The sequence below is a fragment of the Schistocerca americana genome, chromosome 1 (assembly GCF_021461395.2).
Source record: "Schistocerca americana isolate TAMUIC-IGC-003095 chromosome 1, iqSchAmer2.1, whole genome shotgun sequence".
NCBI lineage: Eukaryota > Metazoa > Arthropoda > Insecta > Orthoptera > Acrididae > Schistocerca > Schistocerca americana.
Window position 1 is genome coordinate 1083184131 of NC_060119.1, and position 18766 is coordinate 1083202896.

At 43.3% G+C, this 18766-nt stretch overlaps 1 protein-coding gene across 1 annotated transcript in view; it reads right to left on the minus strand.

The window, feature by feature from the left end:
• Positions 1-17874, minus strand: part of LOC124550210 (solute carrier organic anion transporter family member 74D-like) — a 262534-nt gene extending 244660 nt beyond the window's left edge. The window contains exon 1 of the mRNA XM_047125295.1: positions 17744-17874. The gene's annotated coding sequence lies outside the window, so the exon portion shown is untranslated. The remainder of the gene's footprint in view (positions 1-17743) is intronic.
• Positions 17875-18766: the final 892 nt, after the last annotated feature.

Genomic DNA, 18766 nt, shown 5'->3' on the forward strand with positions numbered 1-18766 from the left:
GCGATGTCTATCATGATTGCCAAAGAGTATGTTTTATCTGTGTTTTGTGTGATTTCTAAAGCTCTGTTTATTGCATCATCGATGCTTTTCCCTTTCCGAAATCCAAACTGGTGGGGATTCATTCCAAGTAGGGTTCTGTGAGCCTGCAAGCGGTCACACAGTAGCCTCTCTTGGATTTTTGCCATGGTGTTTATGAGGCATATTGGTCTGTAGGATTTCGGATCTGATTGGTCTCTGTCTGATGATTTTCGTATGATGACTGCATTTGAGGTTTTCCAGACTGTCGGTACACGGCCTAGCCTTAAGGCGTCGTTTAGTAGTTCTGTTAAGTATGGGGTGATCTGTGGTGCTAGCCTCTTAAGCACTTCTGCATGGATCCTGTCGGGTCCAGGTGCTTTTTTATTCTTTAGCTCTCTTATCGCTACCGCAACTTCCTCGTGCGCAAAGGGACAGGTGACGGCGTCGGTGTTATACTGTTCATGAAGTTCTTGTCTGAGTGTGATCTGTTCCTGTGTGTCTGAGTCTGTGGCATCTTCCGGGAGGAGTTTGTTCAGCAGATATTGTGCTGTGTTTCTCCATCCCACTGTCATTGTGCCGTCTTCCTGCCGTAGCGTGCTTAATGCCAATGGGGTCTTTATTTTTTTCTGTCAGGATCTTGTATTGTTCCCCCCAGATATTCTGTTGTGTGTGTGTGGTCAAGTAGCTCTCCCAATGTTGTTTCCTGGTCTGAAATAATGTCTTTTTGAAGAGTTCTTTGGCTTCCCTATATGCAGCTAGTCTCAGTAGTTTGTCTCTTTGTATCCATGTCCTCTGGTATAGTTTTCGTTTCCTTGTCATGTCACGTTTGAGTCTGGTTAATTCGTCTGACCATGGTGTTTCCCGTTGTTTGCTGTGTGTGTGCGTAGGTATTGCTGTTTCTTGTGCTGTTTGGATGATTTGTGTCAGTTTGTGTGCTCTGTAGTCCACGCTTCCCTGTATGTTGTATATATTCTCATTTTGAACAATTTGTTGTAGTCTGTCCCAATTCGCTCTTTTAAAGTTGAAGTGTGTTGTATTGTGTGTGGTGCGATAATTGTTTGTTGTGAGACTTATTTCTATTATGTTGTGATCACTTGTGGTCAGAGAGTCGTGTATGGTCCATCTTTGCAGTCGTCCTAGTGTTCTGTCATTCGCCAGAGTAATATCGATTTTGGTGGCAGATCCGCCTGGACCTCTGTATTAGGACAACACAACACCCAGTCCCTGAGCGGAGAAAATTTCCGACCCAGCCGGGAATCGAACCCGGGCCCTTAGGATTGACAGTCTGTCACGCTGACCACTCAGCTACCGGGGCGGACAACAGTGACGTCATCAAAATAATGGAGCAACGTGGAAGAGCCCTGGAGACACCGGAAGGTTTCGGATTGATTTTGTACTGGTAAGAGAGAAATTCCGAAACCAAATTTTAAATAACACATTTCCAGGGGCAGACGTGGACTATGACCACAATCTATTCGTCACGGACTGTGGATTAAAACTGAAGAAATAGAAAAAAGGTAAGAAATTACGGCGATGGGGATAAACTGAGACAGCCAGAGGTTTTTGAGTGTTTCAAAGAGAGCATTATGCAAAGATTGACAAGAACAGGGGGAAGGAATACAGTAGGAGATGAATGGGGAGCTTTGAGAAATGAAACAGTGAAGTCTTTCTCTGTAGTGTCGACATGTATGAAAGTGAAACCTGGACGATAATCAGTTTAGGCAAGAGTGAACAGAAGTTCTTGAAATATGGTTCTACAGAAGACTGCAGAAGATTAGACGAGTAGATCACGTAACCAACGAGGACGTACTGAATGGAATTGGGGAGAAAAGTAGATTGTAGCAGAACATGACTAGAGGAGGGGATCGGTTGACAAGACACGTTCTGAGGCATCAAGGGATCACCAGTTCATTACTGGAGGGAAGTGTCGGGGGTAAAAGTCGTAGAAGGAAACCAAGTGATGAATATAGCAAGCAGATTCAGAAGATTCAGAAGAAGATAGGTTGCAATAGTTATTCGGAGATGACGAGATCCGCACACGATAGGGTAGCGTGAAGAGCTGCATAAAACCAGCCTTCGGACAGAAGATAACAACAACAACAACAACAACAAGCAACCAATCTAATTTCAATATCGCAACCTGAACGTCATAATAAACAGCAAATATCTGCTAACAATAGAATATTCTAAGTCATTATAAAACCAATATGTCGCTAGAACCTGCAGAGTGTTGGAGTCCACAAATTAACTGCGAAAAACACAAAAATACACAAACGAAAATCAGAAAATTCATTAACATTACGTTACCCAAAACCTCGAAAACACCTCGCATAATTTGTGTCGATACCTTCAGTTAACTACCGCCCATATAAGCGGGCGCACGCCACGCGCCTCAACATCAGTACGTAAGAGTCAAAGGCTGAAGGCTTCAGTTGACCACACTGTCTAAGAATTTCTAAGAGATTTTGGAAAACTTTAAGGCTAACAATGGCAAAAATTAATCCTTCAGATCCTTGTAGACAAGAATAAGCTGGTACCGAAATAGATATCAGCAAAACAATGTGGGAAACGTTTAATTTGTTTTCAAATGCTCATAAAGGAAACCGAAGAATGTTGTCACCATACAACTGCAGTTCCACTCCAAAAATTACTGAGATCAGTGTGGACGATGATGAAAAACGATTGAAATCACAAAAACTCAGTAACATTCCATGGATCGACGAAGTCTGTTTCAGATGCCACACAAAGTTTGCCACTGAAATGGCTGCAATCATTACCATTGTTTTCTCAGATTTCACCAATAGAAAGTGTTTTCAGCGATTTGAAAAGAAGAGATATCACATATAATTACAAATTAAGCAGCTAAACAAATGCACAGAATTATCATTCTATATGATTCAATAATCATTGGTAGTTGAAATCCTTCTGAGACAAAACACAGCGTGTTTCTCTATAGAAAAAACGGGATGTAGAAACGTATTTATCATGGGAAATCCTATGCTTGTTCTTCAAAACATGATACCTGTAGTAGAGCTCACCAAGCGGATTCGGTGTTTCTAAATTTTTGGATGCCTTCTGTTCAGGAACAGACTGATGGCTAATAAAGAAAATATAGGAAAATCTAACAAGATTTACTTCTACATTGAAAACTGCTAACACATGTTTCTGCTAAACTGAAAATTCCCTGTCAAATAAATAGTATACTGTAAAAGACACAGACACGGAAATACCATCCAATGCACCTCAACGAAGGACACAAGGACAACTATTGTTTAGGTTGTACATTACTGATTTCGTGGAAAGTGTTAGTTACAATCTGAGACATTTTGTAGCTGATGCAGCTATCTATCAAACTTGTAGAAATAGACAGTTAGATCGTGACAAAATGTCGGATTAATGGAAGGGTTAGCTACTAGCTGTGGCTCCAGAGAAATGATAATTTGTGCATTCTACGAAACGAAGAAACGAAGTGGCTTTCGTATACAGGGGTACTGACAAATAACTGTAGTCAGTAACGTTTCAATATTTGAAGTGTAGTGATTACACAATAACAGTTGTAGACAGGTAGGTAGGTTTCGGATTATTGGTACGGTAGTGTAAAACTGCAATTTATGTAAATAGGTGGTTACTTACAAAATATGATCAATTTTGGAATACTGGTCAAGTCTATGAGGCCTATTTCAGGCCGGACTAATATCATTCATCCATCCGGAAAACAAAAAAGAGATGCAATCATTCACATGGAGCTTTCATTGGGGGTGTAGTGTTACAGAAAAGCTCAAACCTGCATAGAAAACGCCAAGAACTGGCTTAAATGCCGGAAGCCATGAATATTCTTTCGCTTCCTGCATATTGCTCTCGGGTAAACGCTGAACATAAAATTGTCCCAACAACTGCTTGCTTAAATACATAATATATAATCAGTTTATCTTCCCATGCTCAAGTAATTCCAGCAGGACAATGCGACGTCCCACACGTCCAAAACCCCTACAGATTGGCACCACGAACACTCCTCTGTATTTAAACACATCCGCTGGCCACCAAACTCCCCAGACATGAACGCTATTGACCATATCTGGGATGCCTTGCAACGTCCTGTTCAGACTGTTCTCCACCCGCTCATACTCTTACGGATTTACAGACAGCCCTGCAGGATTCATGGTGTCACGTCGTGTTGCAACACTTCTGCGTGCTATCGGGGGACCTACACGACATTTGACATATGTACCAGTTTCTTTGGTTCCTCAGTTCATAAAAATAACTAAATTTTTTCATTTTATTTTTTTCTTTATGTTCACCAGCTCTAAGAAGATCGAGTTTAAGAAATAGGGGAAACGGATCATCTTATTATAAAACAAAATTTTGTTTATACTTAATTTTTCCTAATTAAGCAGAAATGAGAATTTTGTGAATATATGATTGTTCATGTTGTTTGTATGAATGCTTGACTACATTTCTACCATATTCACATATAACTTTATTTTCTGGTATCTCGTGCAGTGACTAATAATAAAAATAGTATGTAATAATAAAAAATTGAAGGTAAATTTTTAAATTAAACTAAAAGTTCCGTATCACGAAATTCATTATCATTATTTTTAAGTACTACAACCTGAGCAACTAACTCCACAGATGATGATAAGATTGAAGAAATTTATGATGAGGTACAATAAATTATTCAAATAGTTAAGGGAGACGAAAATTTAACACTCATGGGAGACTGGAATTCGATAGTAGGAAAATGAAGAGAAGGAAAAGTAGGAGGTGAATGTGGACTGGCTATAAGGAATGAAAGAGGAGGCCGTCTGGTAGAATTCTGTAGAGAGCATAACTTAATCATCGTTAACACTTATATTGAGAATCATGAAGGAAAGAAGGTTGCATACGTGGAAGAGATCTGGAGACACCAGAAGGTTTCAGATTGATTATGTATTGGTAAGACAGAGATTTAGGAACCAGGTTTTAAATTGTAAGACACTTCCAGGGCAGATGTGGACTTTGACCACAATTTATTGATTATGAACTGTAGATTAAAACTGAAAAAACTGCAAAAGGTAGGAATTAAAGGAGATGGGATCTAGATAAACTGAAAGAACCAGAGGTTGTAGAAAGTTTCAGAGAGAGCATTAGGGAACGATTGACAAGAAAAAGGGAAAGAAATACAATAGAAGAAGAATGGGTAGCGTCGAGAGATGAAATAGTGAAGGCAGCCGAGGATCAAGCAGATAAAAAGAGGAGGGCTTGTAGAAATCCTTGGGTAACACAAGAAATATTGATGTAAGGAGAGAATATAAAAATGCAGTAAATGAAGCAGGCGATAAAGAATACAAACTTTTCAAAAATGAGAGCGGTAGAAAGTGCAGAATGGCTACCCAGGAATGTCTAGAGGACAAATGTAAGGATGTAGAAGCTTATATCACTAGGGGGTAAGACAGATGCCCCCTACAGAAAAATTAAAGACATTTTTGGAGAAAAGAGAACCACCTGTTGAATATCAAGAGCTCAGATGAATAACCAGTCCTAAGCAAAGATGGTAAAGCTGAAATGTGGAAGGAGTAAAGAGTGTTTATATATGAATATCGGGTTTTAACGCTTTATAATATTTATTATATTAAACTTACAGTTATAAATTATATGTCAAATGAAAGAGCAACTCAAACAGTTTTACAAAGAACTTTATAAATGTTAAATAATAACGAAGTACACAATTGATTGACCTTCACTGTACCCAAGCGCTGGATAGGCCGCAAGGGGCCTAATGACAGGGCTTGCCTTGCATGGCCCCCACGTTCAACCGATCTAACGCCATGCGATTTTTTCCTTCATCAAGTATCGTTTGTACGTGCCTCCGCTACCAGTATACCTCCCTGAAATAAGAAACCGGACTGAAGCAGATTTTGCTACAGTCACTGAAGACACACTTATCAATGTTTGGGAAGAACTTGGCTATAGACTTGATGTGTGCCGTGTGACAAATGGTGCTCACATTGAACATTTATAAGGTTCTTGGTAAAACTGTTGAGGTGCTCTTTCATTTCACATGCCATTTATAACTGTAAGTTTAATATAATACATATTATAGAGCGTTAAAACCCCGATATTCATTTATGAACAACCTGTATATGACAAAATAGAAAACTGAGTTATCTCGAGAAAAATGCCTTCGCTCAAAAGAGAAAACAAGATGTGTTCAGTAACTGCGAAAAAGCTCGAGATTGTTCTCTCACATCTCATCAACGAGGTGCTTGTTTATAAGAATTACTTCACAGTAAGTGCTCAAAAATGTCGCCGCCGACTTCGAGGCACTTTCTTACCCGCACACGGAATGATTTGACACACCTGAGCAGTGGTTCCGATGTACTATGTCGACATACATTGGTTATGCCCTGAATAATACTATATCACGAAGCTGGCATTTCATTATAAACTTCACTCTGCAAGTAACCCCACAAACAAAAGTCAGACGAAGTACGATCTAGCGATCTTGCAGTCCAGGACACTGGACCGCCTCTTCCGATACGCCGACGATTGTACACGCTACTTAACACTTGTCGTGCTGCTACAGAATAATGTGCTGGATAACCATCATGTTGTTTCTAGCAAGTCCAACATAATGCCTACAACCAACAGTAGAAATCGACCTCCAAGAGTATTCGATATTTATCACCTTTTAAGGTGTCATCGATAATGAACGTAGTAATCAGTTCCTCACCAGTTATTCCACACCAAAAATTCACATTCCACGGACGCTGAAGTTCTACTTCGTGCGACCAATGTTGATTTTCCGCGTTTAAATATTGCTTATTGTGTCGATTAATCGTACCGTGGTTTGTGAAGGTCGATTCGTCAGAGAACAAAGAAATTGTGGTCCTCTGTAGAGGCTGAAGCTAAATGGTTCAAATGGCTCTGAACACTATGGGACTTAACATCTGTGGTTGTCAGTCCCCTAGAACTTAGAACTACTTAAACCTAACTGAACTAAGGACATCACACACAACCATGACCGAGGCAGGATTCGAACCTGCGACCGTAGCGGTCACGCGGTTCCAGACTGAAGCGCCTAGAACCGCGCGGCCAAACCGGCCGGCGAGGCTGAAGCAACCACTGACAAAATGTTACTTGCTTCTGGAAATAACTGCATGAAATTCTTGACGAATGATATTTTCCATGTTTCAAAATTCGGCACACATTGGTTTGACTAATTCCCGATTCCCGACTTAACTGCCTAGTGCTGATATCGCTAATATCGCTGTTCTATGAGTGTCTCAGCAACTGTTCGTCGACGTTTCCTTTTTCATGAGTGTAATGTTTACTCGATGGAGAACTGTCAAATAACCTGACAAGAAGAAGCGCGTGATTTCATCCCGTTTGGAAAACGTGGAGCATAATGGGTTACAGCATTATTGACATTCCTGCCACTTTTTCCATACATTGTAAGAGGTCCATGATTAAGAAATTTATTGTTAGCGCACTCAAGCAGATGTAACTTCGATGGCTTGCTCACGCGCCGCCTGATATGTAACGTACAATAGAATCTCTGACCAGAGAGCAGTGTCGGCAGCAATAGAAGTAGCATCTCGCAGTCGAGCGCTTGGGCCAGGTCGCTCTTAGAGAGCAATTGTCTAGTTGTATACCTCACAGAGAGCACTCGTGTCTTGTATGGAATTGCGAGGAGCCGGTCGTGGAGAGCGATGGCGGTGCCTGAGCGATGTAGCATAAGGTAAAACCAAAAATTACTATTTATAGTTGCGCGCATATTTTTGTACTATTTTTATATCAAGTCCCATGTAAGAAAGAAGTCTAACCTCCCAACATTTTATTTATTACCGTAATCTCGGAATAAAATGTGTCTAACCTCTTAATAAAAAAGGGGCTCATATATAACCTTTCAATAATTAAGAAACTGTGAACCTAAACTAGTAAATCTGGATGTTAGTAATGCTGCGTCATGGCCCTGAAAAGTCATCCTGAATAAACTGAAAATTCTTATAATTAAGTCGCCGGATAACGCGTATGTATCTGCTCCTTTAAGAAATTTTTCTGGCACTGCCCAGTGCAATGCTGGCCGCTAGATTTGTCACGTATAAAAAGAAACAACTGATTTTTCTTTACGATAATCTGGATGACCATGGACAAGAGAAATTAGTAAAATCTTTAAATTCAGGTGAATGATTGTCAAAAGTTAATTTTATACGGAAGATTATAATTAAAAGATTTTAAAAAAAACATTTACATGGGATTTGATATAACAATAGTAGAAAATCAGTTGTTACAAATTACATATCTGCGCTGCTATAAACAGTAATTTTTGGTTTTGCCTTTTATTACATCGCTCAGGCACCGCCAGCGCTCTCCACGACCGGCTCCTCGCAATTTCATACCTATACAACTGCTCTGTAAGAGCGACCTGACCCAAGAGCCCGACTGCGAGCTACTGCTGCTACTACTGCCGACACTGCTGTCTGGTCTGCAATTCCATTGTAGCTTACATATAGCAGGAAGCGCGTGAGCAATCTACCGAAGTTACATCTGCTTGAGTGCGCTAGTAATAAATTTCTTAATCATGGACCTCTTACAACATGTAAACACTTGCAACTTTCTCTTCTACCGCAATAGCCAGCGTTCTAACTAATAACACAGGCAGGTTACGAAGGAACATATTTAAGAAATAAGTGACTTCATGCACGCAATAATATCAAGTGAAATAATGAATGAATGCATGAATGAATGACTGTTTACGAACAGCTACGAGGAGAAAACTGCAAAACATTGAGTCGTTTGCCACACGTATCTGTTTTTATGTTTTCAATCCAATCCCTTTTTCTCGAGATAATACCGTTTTGCTACTCAATTCTGCCATCTGTATATTACAGCGCCGCCTGTCTCAACGACAGAAGTGTTACACACAGAATATTTCCTCCCGTAGAATCGAGTTTTACAGTAAAAATGGTATATTGATATTGAAGATTTCGAAGTTGTCTACCGGCCGAACCCAAGAGGATGGGGCAGGGCGGTTAACATTGGTATCACGGGACAGTATTTTTACAAATGTTGAAAAGATATTTCTCCATTTTTAATCCAATGCGTGGTTCTTGAGATATTTTGTCCTCTCAAGATAAAAAACTCACTCTGCATACCGTTTTCACAATAGCAACAAGTTTTTATGGCTGAACATTGTTTTGCCAGTAATTCGTACGTACGTGTCGTAGACGCGTTTCGTCGGGAACATCCAGATGGCACAGTGCCGAACAATTCAACAACAACGAGATTAATCGCCCGTTTCCGGTAATAAGTATGAGTTGTAGACAGGAAGAGAACTGGGAAGGCTGCCATGTGCTCAGAAAGCGATGCAGAATTTGAAATTCCGTGCATATTCTTTTCGCAGTGTGCAGCAATTGAAGGCCCCTGAAATAGTGTCCAACGCACTGTACACGGTTTCGGTCATTTATTGACGTTCATATTATTGCAGAACTGGGCCTTGTTTTCCTCACTGATGAGGCGCCATTTTAGCTTAGTGGGTAGTTGAATAGCCGGCTGAGGTGGCCGTGCGGTTCTAGGCACTTCAGTCGGGAACCGCGTGACCGCTACGGTCACGGGTTCGAATCCTGCCTCGGGCATGGATATGTGTGAGGTCCTTAGGTTAGTTAGGTTTAAGTAGTTCTAAGTTCTAGGGGACTGATGACCTCAGATGTTAAGTCCCACAGTGCTCAGAGCCGTTTGAACCATTTTTGGTACTTGAATAGTCAAAACACAAGAATTTGGTCAACCGGAAACCTACATATATTTCATGAAAACACCTTGCCCTTTCAGAAAATTGGCGTGTAGTGTGCCGTATTGTCTCGTCGAACAATGAACGCTAATGTCTTTGAAAATACAGTGGACAGCGTTGTGTGCTAAGGCATCACCACACAGTTCATTTTGCTTCTCGAGGCAGTGAACGCTACTGTTGATTGCAGTAGGATGGTGCCACTTGCGCACGTCTAATGAAATAATTCATTTCGAAAGTGAATATTCTGGTGATAGAGTCATCCCCCGATTTAACGCCTCAACAAGACTTCGTCTTGTACGTATGTCTGCCGGTATCGGGTTTTAGCCGACATATTCGTGGTTTTTACGGTCATGTCGGGCCAAATACCTTAAAATCCAGTCTGTCTGAATTTTTTTTTTTTGCTTTTTAGTGGTGTAATAGAGAACGTACAACAAAGACCTGTTCCAAATTAATGATGTAAGCGCGAGGAATATGTACAAGGAGGAACAAAAATGGTTCAAATGGCTCTGAGCGCTATGGGACTCAACTGCTGAGGTCATTAGTCCCCTAGAACTTAGAACTAGTTAAACCTAACTAACCTAAGGACATCACAAACATCCATGCCCGAGGCAGGATTCGAACCTGCGACCGTAGCGGTCTTCCGGTTCCAGACTTCAGCGCCTTTAACCGCACGGCCACTTCGGCCGGCTCAAGGAGGAACAAGGAGACATATTATAAGACCATATATAGTTAAACGAACCAATGCTATTCTTGTAAATGTGGTCTATATTTTCCTTAGTTGGACGAACGAGTCTTATACACAAAGTCAGAACTATGCTAGAAGCAGAGCGTGCGCGGTAAAGTAAAATGTGCCTATCTACCTATGCCAAACCCCCACCCCACAAAGCTCGCACGGCGATCCTATCCGTGTTGAGACACGCAAAGACATAACAAAGAATTTCATTCGAAATTATTATAATTAGCAAAATATTACCTTGCAATTCGAGGCTTTAAAGCCAACGTCGAAAGGCAGTTCTTCTTCACAAACGCCCCATGGACAAGTAAACACAATAAACTGATGATGTAGTTGCTGAGGTGTAATTTAAAATTATCCCGTCGAGAGTTCCATGAAATGATTTCCAAGAAAAATAATGTTCATCATATAGTGGATTCATTTGAGACGTGTTAATACTTAACTACAGATCATTGTTATTGCTTTTTTCGCGACTATAAGCCGCATCATCAAGTTAACGATGTTAAAATATCATTGGCATACCCACTGATCCTAATCAAAATTTACTCTAAATGGGTGTGCCTATGATCTTTTAACATTGTTCACCTGAATTGAAATGAGCCAAGTTATTGAGCGTCTTTCCGTTTTTCGTCCCAGGAGAACAGATAATTGTTTATTTTCTTTAACAAAGAGCTTTTAGTTTATTTTCTAGGAAGATTATCATACGAAGAAGATAGTAACTAGGAAGAATAAGCACATACACTCCTGTAAATGGAAAAAAGAACACATTGACACCGGTGTGTCAGACCCACCATACTTGCTCCGGACACTGCGAGAGGGCTGTACAAGCAATGATCACACGCACGGCACAGCGGACACACCAGGAACCGCGGTGTTGGCCGTCGAATGGCGCTAGCTGCGCAGCATTTGTGCACCGCCGCCGTCAGTGTCAGCCAGTTTGCCGTGGTATACGGAGCTCCATCGCAGTCTTTAACACTGGTAGCATGCCGCGACAGCGTGGACGTGAACCGTATGTGCAGTTGACGGACTTTGAGCGAGGGCGTATAGTGGGCATGCGGGAGGCCGGGTGGACGTACCGCCGAATTGTTCAACACGTGGGGCGTGAGGTCTCCACAGTACATCGATGTTGTCGCCAGTGGTCGGCGGAAGGTGCACGTGCCCGTCGACCTGGGACCGGACCGCAGCGACGCACGGACGCACGCCAAGACCGTAGGATCCTACGCAGTGCCGTAGGGGACCGCACCGCCACTTCCCAGCAAATTAGGGACACTGTTGCTCCTGGGGTATCGGCGAGGACCATTCGCAACCGTCTCCATGAAGCTGGGCTACGGTCCCGCACACCGTTAGGCCGTCTTCCGCTCACGCCCCAACATCGTGCAGCCCGCCTCCAGTGGTGTCGCGACAGGCGTGAATGGAGGGACGAATGGAGACATGTCGTCTTCAGCGATGAGAGTCGCTTCTGCCTTGGTGCCAATGATGGTCGTATGCGTGTTTGGCGCCGTGCAGGTGAGCGCCACAATCAGGACTGCATACGACCGAGGCACACAGGGCCAACACCCGGCATCATGGTGTGGGGAGCGATCTCCTACACCCGCCGTACACCACTGGTGATCGTCGAGGGGACACTGAATAGTGCACGGTACATCCAAACCGTCATCGAACCCATCGTTCTACCATTCCTAGACCGGCAAGGGAACTTGCTGTTCCAACAGGACAATGCACGTCCTCATGTATCCCGTGCCACCCAACGTGCTCTAGAAGGTGTAAGTGAACTACCCTGGCCAGCAAGATCTCCGGATCTGTCCCCGATTGAGCATGTTTGGGACTGGATGAAGCGTCGTCTCACGCGGTCTGCACGTCTAGCACGAACGCTGGTCCAACTGAGGCGCCAGGTGGAAATGGCATGGCAAGCCGTTCCACAGGACTACATCCAGCATCTCTACGATCGTCTCCATGGGAGAATAGCAGCCTGCATTGCTGCGAAAGGTGGATATACACTGTACTAGTGCCGACATTGTGCATGCTCTGTTGCCTGTGTCTATGTGCCTGTGGTTCTGTCAGTGTGATCATGTGATGTATCTGACCCCAGGAATGTGTCAATAAAGTTTCCCCTTCCTGGGACAATGAATTCACGGTGTTCTTATTTCAATTTCCAGGAGTGTAGTTTCTTTGGTACCTACCAGATTATAATGCACAAACTATTTTAAATTGCAGGCAACCGCAGCTCTTCAAAGGCGTGATGTTAGGAAGAACTCTGCTCACAGCTGGTAAAATTATTGTTTGTTAAAACACGACCGATTTCGCGACTTTAAGACGCATCATCAAGTTAACGATGTTAAAATATCATAGGCATACCCATTGATCCTAATCAAAATTTACTCTGAATGGGTGTGCCTATGATCTTTTAACATTGTTCACCTGATGATGCGGTTTAAAGTCGCCAAACCGGTCGTGTTTTAATAAGCAACAACTTTACCATCTTGAGCAGAGTTCTTCCTAACATCAATTATAATGCAGTTTGCTACTTTTTTTTTAAAGAAAAAAATAACCTTGCGGTTTGTGGTAGAGGATTCTCTGTATACCAGTAACGCCCCCCCCCCCCTCGCCCTCCCCCTTCCTGTTGCAGTTGCGAATGCCTTGCGGAAAGAACAATTGCCGGTAAGTGTCCAAGTGGACTCGAATCTCTCTAATTTCGTCTTGACAGCCTTTTCGTGACGTAAACTAGCAACTCACGCGTCTCGGAATTTTAAAAGTAGACCATAGCGTGATGCAGAACGCCTCTCTTGCAGTGTCTGCCACTGGAAATGACGCTTTCGTGCTTACTAAATGGACTTGTAACGGAATGCGCTGCCCTTCCATGGACCTTCTCTATTTCCCCTATAAATCCTCTCTGGTATGGATCCCATGCCGAATAATCAAGTATTGCTCAAACAAAGCTACCGAAATCTACCTCCTTTGTTGGTGGACTACATTTCCTGAGGATTCTTGCAGAGAAACTCAGTGTGTCATGTGCCTTTATTGCGATTAGTTTTATGTGGTCATTGCACTTTAAATCGCTCGATAGGCATACTCATAAATATCTTGTGGAAGTAACTGCTTCCGGTGACTGGTCTACAATCGTGTAATCATACGAGAATGGGTCTTTCTGTCTATTCACAGTACGTTACATTCATTTGTGGTGAGGATCAATTGTGACTCCCAGGCGTCGATCTTCTGCAAGTCTTCCTGCATTTCACTACAATTTTCTAGCGCTGTGACCTCTCCGTACACAACAGCATCGTTCGCAAAAAGCCTGTAGGAACTTCCGACGTCGTCTGCAATGTCATTTACACATATTGTGAAAAGTAATGGTCCTAGGGTCCTTTAGGGTACGCCCGAAGTTACTTTTACATCTGAAGATTTCTCTTCTTTGAGAATAACATAGCTCTTTCTGTTTGTTATAAACTCTTCTGTCCAGTCACGCACTTGCTGTAATATTAATTTTATTCGTTAGGTGGCAGTGTGGAACTGTATAGGAAGCCTTACAGGATTCAAGGATTACGGCACCTTCCTGGGCAGATGTATCTACCGCCTTTTGCGTCTCGTGGATGAACAGAGTGAGCTGGGTTTCACACAGTCTTTGTTTTCGGAATCCAAGTTGTTCCTACAGAGGAAACTTTCGGTCTCCAGAAATGTCATAGCACGCAATTATATAACATGCTTCAAAGTACTACAACAGGCTGATGTCAGACAGATAGCTCTATAATTTCGTGCGTCTCCTAGACGGCCGTTCTTCAAAACGGGAATGAATTGTGCTTTTTCAAATCATCAGGAAAACTTCGCTGCTGCTAGAAGAGGGGCCAGTTCTTTCGCATATTCTATGTGAAACTGTGCTGGTATCCTGTCAGTTCCAGTGGCCTTACCCCGGTTGATGGATTTCAGTTGCTTTTCCATCCCATGGTCACTGATTCCGACATCAACCATTTTTTCGTTGTTGCAATGACTTAAAGGAGATAATAAACCGCGATCTTCTTGTGTGAAACAGCTTTGGAATAAGACGTTTAGTATTTCGGTCTTTTCCGTATCGTCCTCCGTTTCAGTGTCACTATGGTGAAGTGTCTGGACAAATGGCTTCCATCCGTTTATTAATTTAAGATCAGACAAAAACTTCTTAGTATTTTCCATCTAGTTCGTGGACGGAATTTTACTTTCGAATTCGCTGAACGCTTCGCGGATGGCTCTCCTTACATTAATTTTGGCTTTGTTTGGCTTTTTGTGTGGTTGTGAGGCTTTGGCTACGCTTAAATCTGTCCGCCGCGCGGTAAGAGGCGCCTTGCCACGGTTCGTGCGGCTTCCCCCGTCGGAGGTTCAAGTCCTCCCTTGGGGATGGGTGTGTTTGGTGTCCTTAGCTTAAGTTAGTTTAAGTTATATTAAGTAGTGTCTAAGCCCAGAGACCGATGACCTCAGTAGTTTGGTCCCATAGGAACTTACCACAACTTTTAAAGTAAATGTTTTAAATTTGCAGTGAAGCAGTTTTTGCTTTCGTAGCAGCTTTCTAACATGGCTGTCAAACCCCGATGGGTCATTTTCATCCCTCACAACTTTTTTCGGCACTTATCTGTCTAAAGAGCATTGTACAAAGCTATCGAACATTACCCACAAAGCAGAAAGATCTTTCTTTTTCGTGCTGCCTAGCACGTTTCGAGAACCTTTAATGTTTATCTTGAGAAAACTCACCGTAATGATTATTAATAACGGCTAACAATATCGAACTGTTTCTGTTTCTGTTTAAACTGAGCAAACCAGCTTTAATGGCAAAATGTCCGCTTAAATATAACGCCGAGTCCGGCTTTTCTATTTCTGGACCTGGCAACCCCACCTAACATTAGATTAGATTAGTACTTGTTCCATAGATCATGAATACGACACTTCGTAATGATGTGGAACGTGTCAGGTTAATAAAAAAAAATAAACCTGACAAATGCGAGTAGTACTCGTGCTCTGAAGGTTCCGTAAAAACTTAACTAGGTATACATATAATGCGTATATATGCGTATATATAATGCGTATATATATATATATATATATATATATATATATATATATATATATATATATATATATATATACACGCATCTCACACACATGAGCAATGTCTCTGGCTCAATAAAGATAAGCTGTCTCTGGCATAATAAAGATAAACTGTCTCTGGCATAATAATGATAATAATTTCGTGTGCCTCGGTCGCCTGGTGCAAGCCTTCCTAGAAAACCGGACCTACAGCTTAACTTGGAATCTAAGCACGTGATGTTTCAGGCGACTACTCGCACCGTTCAGAGGTGAAGCCTGGTTATAAAGAAGACTGGAAAATCTGTTATCCGACCGAGATTCTATCCCGCGAGCTCTCGATTTCCGCTGGACCACGAGGACAACATGTATGTAGATAGTTCGTCTATATGTTTTAATGGGTGAGTTTGTGAGCATCGCAGTGTGTGACATACATGGACGTATTTCTTCATACAGCTAAGGGACCTTAGCATTTGACATAACTTTCACTTGATACCTTTACCCTTAAGTGGGAAAAAGGGGTCCTATAGTTGGAGAGAAGGACGTACAGACGGGCAGACAAAAAACCCTACATTTTTTTAATTCGCGAAACTGTAGCCTCTAGGGTAAATGTGTCCCATTACAAAATTTAACAACGTTAAATTTCCTACAAAAGATCCCTTTCATTTTTCCTTTAGGACTAATAGTTGGTGCATAGCGAGCGAGCAAGTACGAAAATTTGCAATTGGTATTTGAAGGCGTTGTGGGTTGCATAAAAGCCATAGGTAGGGGCAGCTGAATCACCCCATATACACTGAAGCGCCAAAGAAATTGGTACAGCCATGCTGGCTGGTTCAAATGGCTCTGAGCACTATGGGACTCAACTGCTGTGGTCATTAGTCCCCTAGAACTTAGAACTACTTAAACCTAACTAACCTAAGGACATCACACACATCCATGCCCGAGGCAGGATTCGAACCTGCGACCGTAGCAGTCGCACAGTTCCGGACTTCGCGCCTAGAACCGCGAGACCACCGCGGCCGGCTACAGCCATGCGTATTCAAACACAGAGATATCTAAAACAGGGAGAATACGGCACTGCGGTCGACAACGCCCATTATCAAGATTTAAGTGAGTTTGAACCTAGTGTTACGGTCGACGCACGAGCGATGGGTCACAGAATCTCCGAGGTAGCGATAAAGTGGGGATTTCCCCGTGCGACCATTTCACGGGTGTGTCATGAATATCAGGAATCCTCTACATCAAATCTCCGACATCGCTGGGGCCGGAAAAAGATCCTGGCAACGGCATCAACGACGACTGAAAAAAATCGCTCAACGTGACGGAAGTGCAATCCTTCCGCAAGTTGCTGCAGATTTCAATGTTGGGTTATCAACAAGTGTCAGCGTGCGAAATATTCGCCGAAACATCATCGATATTGGCTTTCGGAGCCGAAGGCCCACTCGTGTACCCTTGACGACTGCACAACACAAAGCTTTACGCCTCGTCTGGGCCGGTCAACACCGACATTGGACCGTTGTTGAGTGGAAACATGTTGCCTGGTCGGACGAGTCGAGTTTCGAAGTGTGTCGAGCGGATGGACGTGTAGGGATATGGAGAGAACCTCATGAATCCATGGACCCTGCATGTCAGCACGGGACTGTTCAATCTGGTGTAATGGTGTGGGGCAGCTGGAGTGATATGGGACCCCTGATACGTGTAGATACGAGTTTGAGAGGTGACACGTACGTAAGCATACTGTCTGGTCACCTGCCTCCCTTCATGTCCATTGTGCATCCCGACGGACTTGGGCAATTCCAGCATGACAATGCGATACCCCACACGTCCAGAATTGCCACAGAGCGGCTCCAGGAACACTCTTCTGAGTTTAAATACTTTCGCTGGTCACCAGACTCCCCAGACATGAACAGCCCATCAACGTGCTGCGCACAGAGATCTCCACCCCCTCGTATTCTTGCGGATTTATGGACAGCCCTACAGGATTCATGGTGTCAGTTTCCTCCAGCACTACTTCAGACATTAGTCGAGCCCATCCAAGTCGTGTTGCGGCACTTCTGCGAGATCGCGGGAGTCGTACACAGGCAGGCGTGCGAGTTTCTTTGGCACTTCAGCGTATAATGTGTGCGTCTATTCAGTATCACGTACTGTGCCACACGCAGGAGTTGGCGTCGCCTCACCTGACGGTTCGTGCGTCGCACAGCGGCGCGGCACGGCGCTGGCTGGCCGTGGAGCTGCACTGCTGTGGAGCCGCGAGAGGTTGTGTCCGCGTCGAGCAAGCGTTGTCGGCGCAGCTCGGCGGCCGACGCGGAGTCCAGCGGGGCACTGGCCGGCGGCCACGCGGCGGCGCCTGGCCACGGCTCCGGGCCTTAAGTAAATAAGTGGTCCATTGCCGATAGCCGCCGCGCAGCTCGACACCAGCCGGCGCCGGCGCGGGTCCGGCAACACGCGTGTGTCGAACTCCGAGTTCGCCCGAAATCGCAGTTGCTCATCTCTGTCGACGACGAGTTTCGCATCGTTTGTGCCTCAGAGCCTCATCTGTACCGTCTACCTATCTGGATTTCAACTGAGTCGTTGGCGGCAGTAAAAATTTTGGAGGATAAGCCGTTTGTTTTAGCAAATGAATATACTGCCTATACGGCGGCAGTGAGGCTACATAGCTACTGTGTCACATCTGACAGACTCAAGGACAGACTTCCCACTTCATTCGAAATTCGCTGCTTAAATGAATAATTGTCCAAACTGTCATAAAAATTACGACATTTGAAAAGTCAAAAACACCTCACCATGCTTGACTTTTTAGCTTTTGTAATTTCCATGAAAATTTGAACTATTATCGAGTGCTGAGTGTTGTTACTGTTATTCAGAATAGAAACCCATATTCCGTCTTTTCTCAGTTGCATAATACCAGCGGGAAACTTCGCGACCTACTCTCGAGCACATTTAGACCTCTCGAAATATAAAGTCCCTTCAAGGTTAAAATATGGTAGCGACCATTCACCGCCCAGAATGAAACAGCGATTGAATACCATTTATTAACACAGTCAGGTCTGCCTCCTTCCGAAACTTGTGTAAAAGTATCCCAAATCACTCCCTTGAATTCTTCACTTGAAAAGTCCAAGGCTCCACTTGACTCCCATAATGTTCCACTATTGTCTGCTTTTCCAATGGCTGAAAAAAATAAATAAAGAAATGTCACAAAT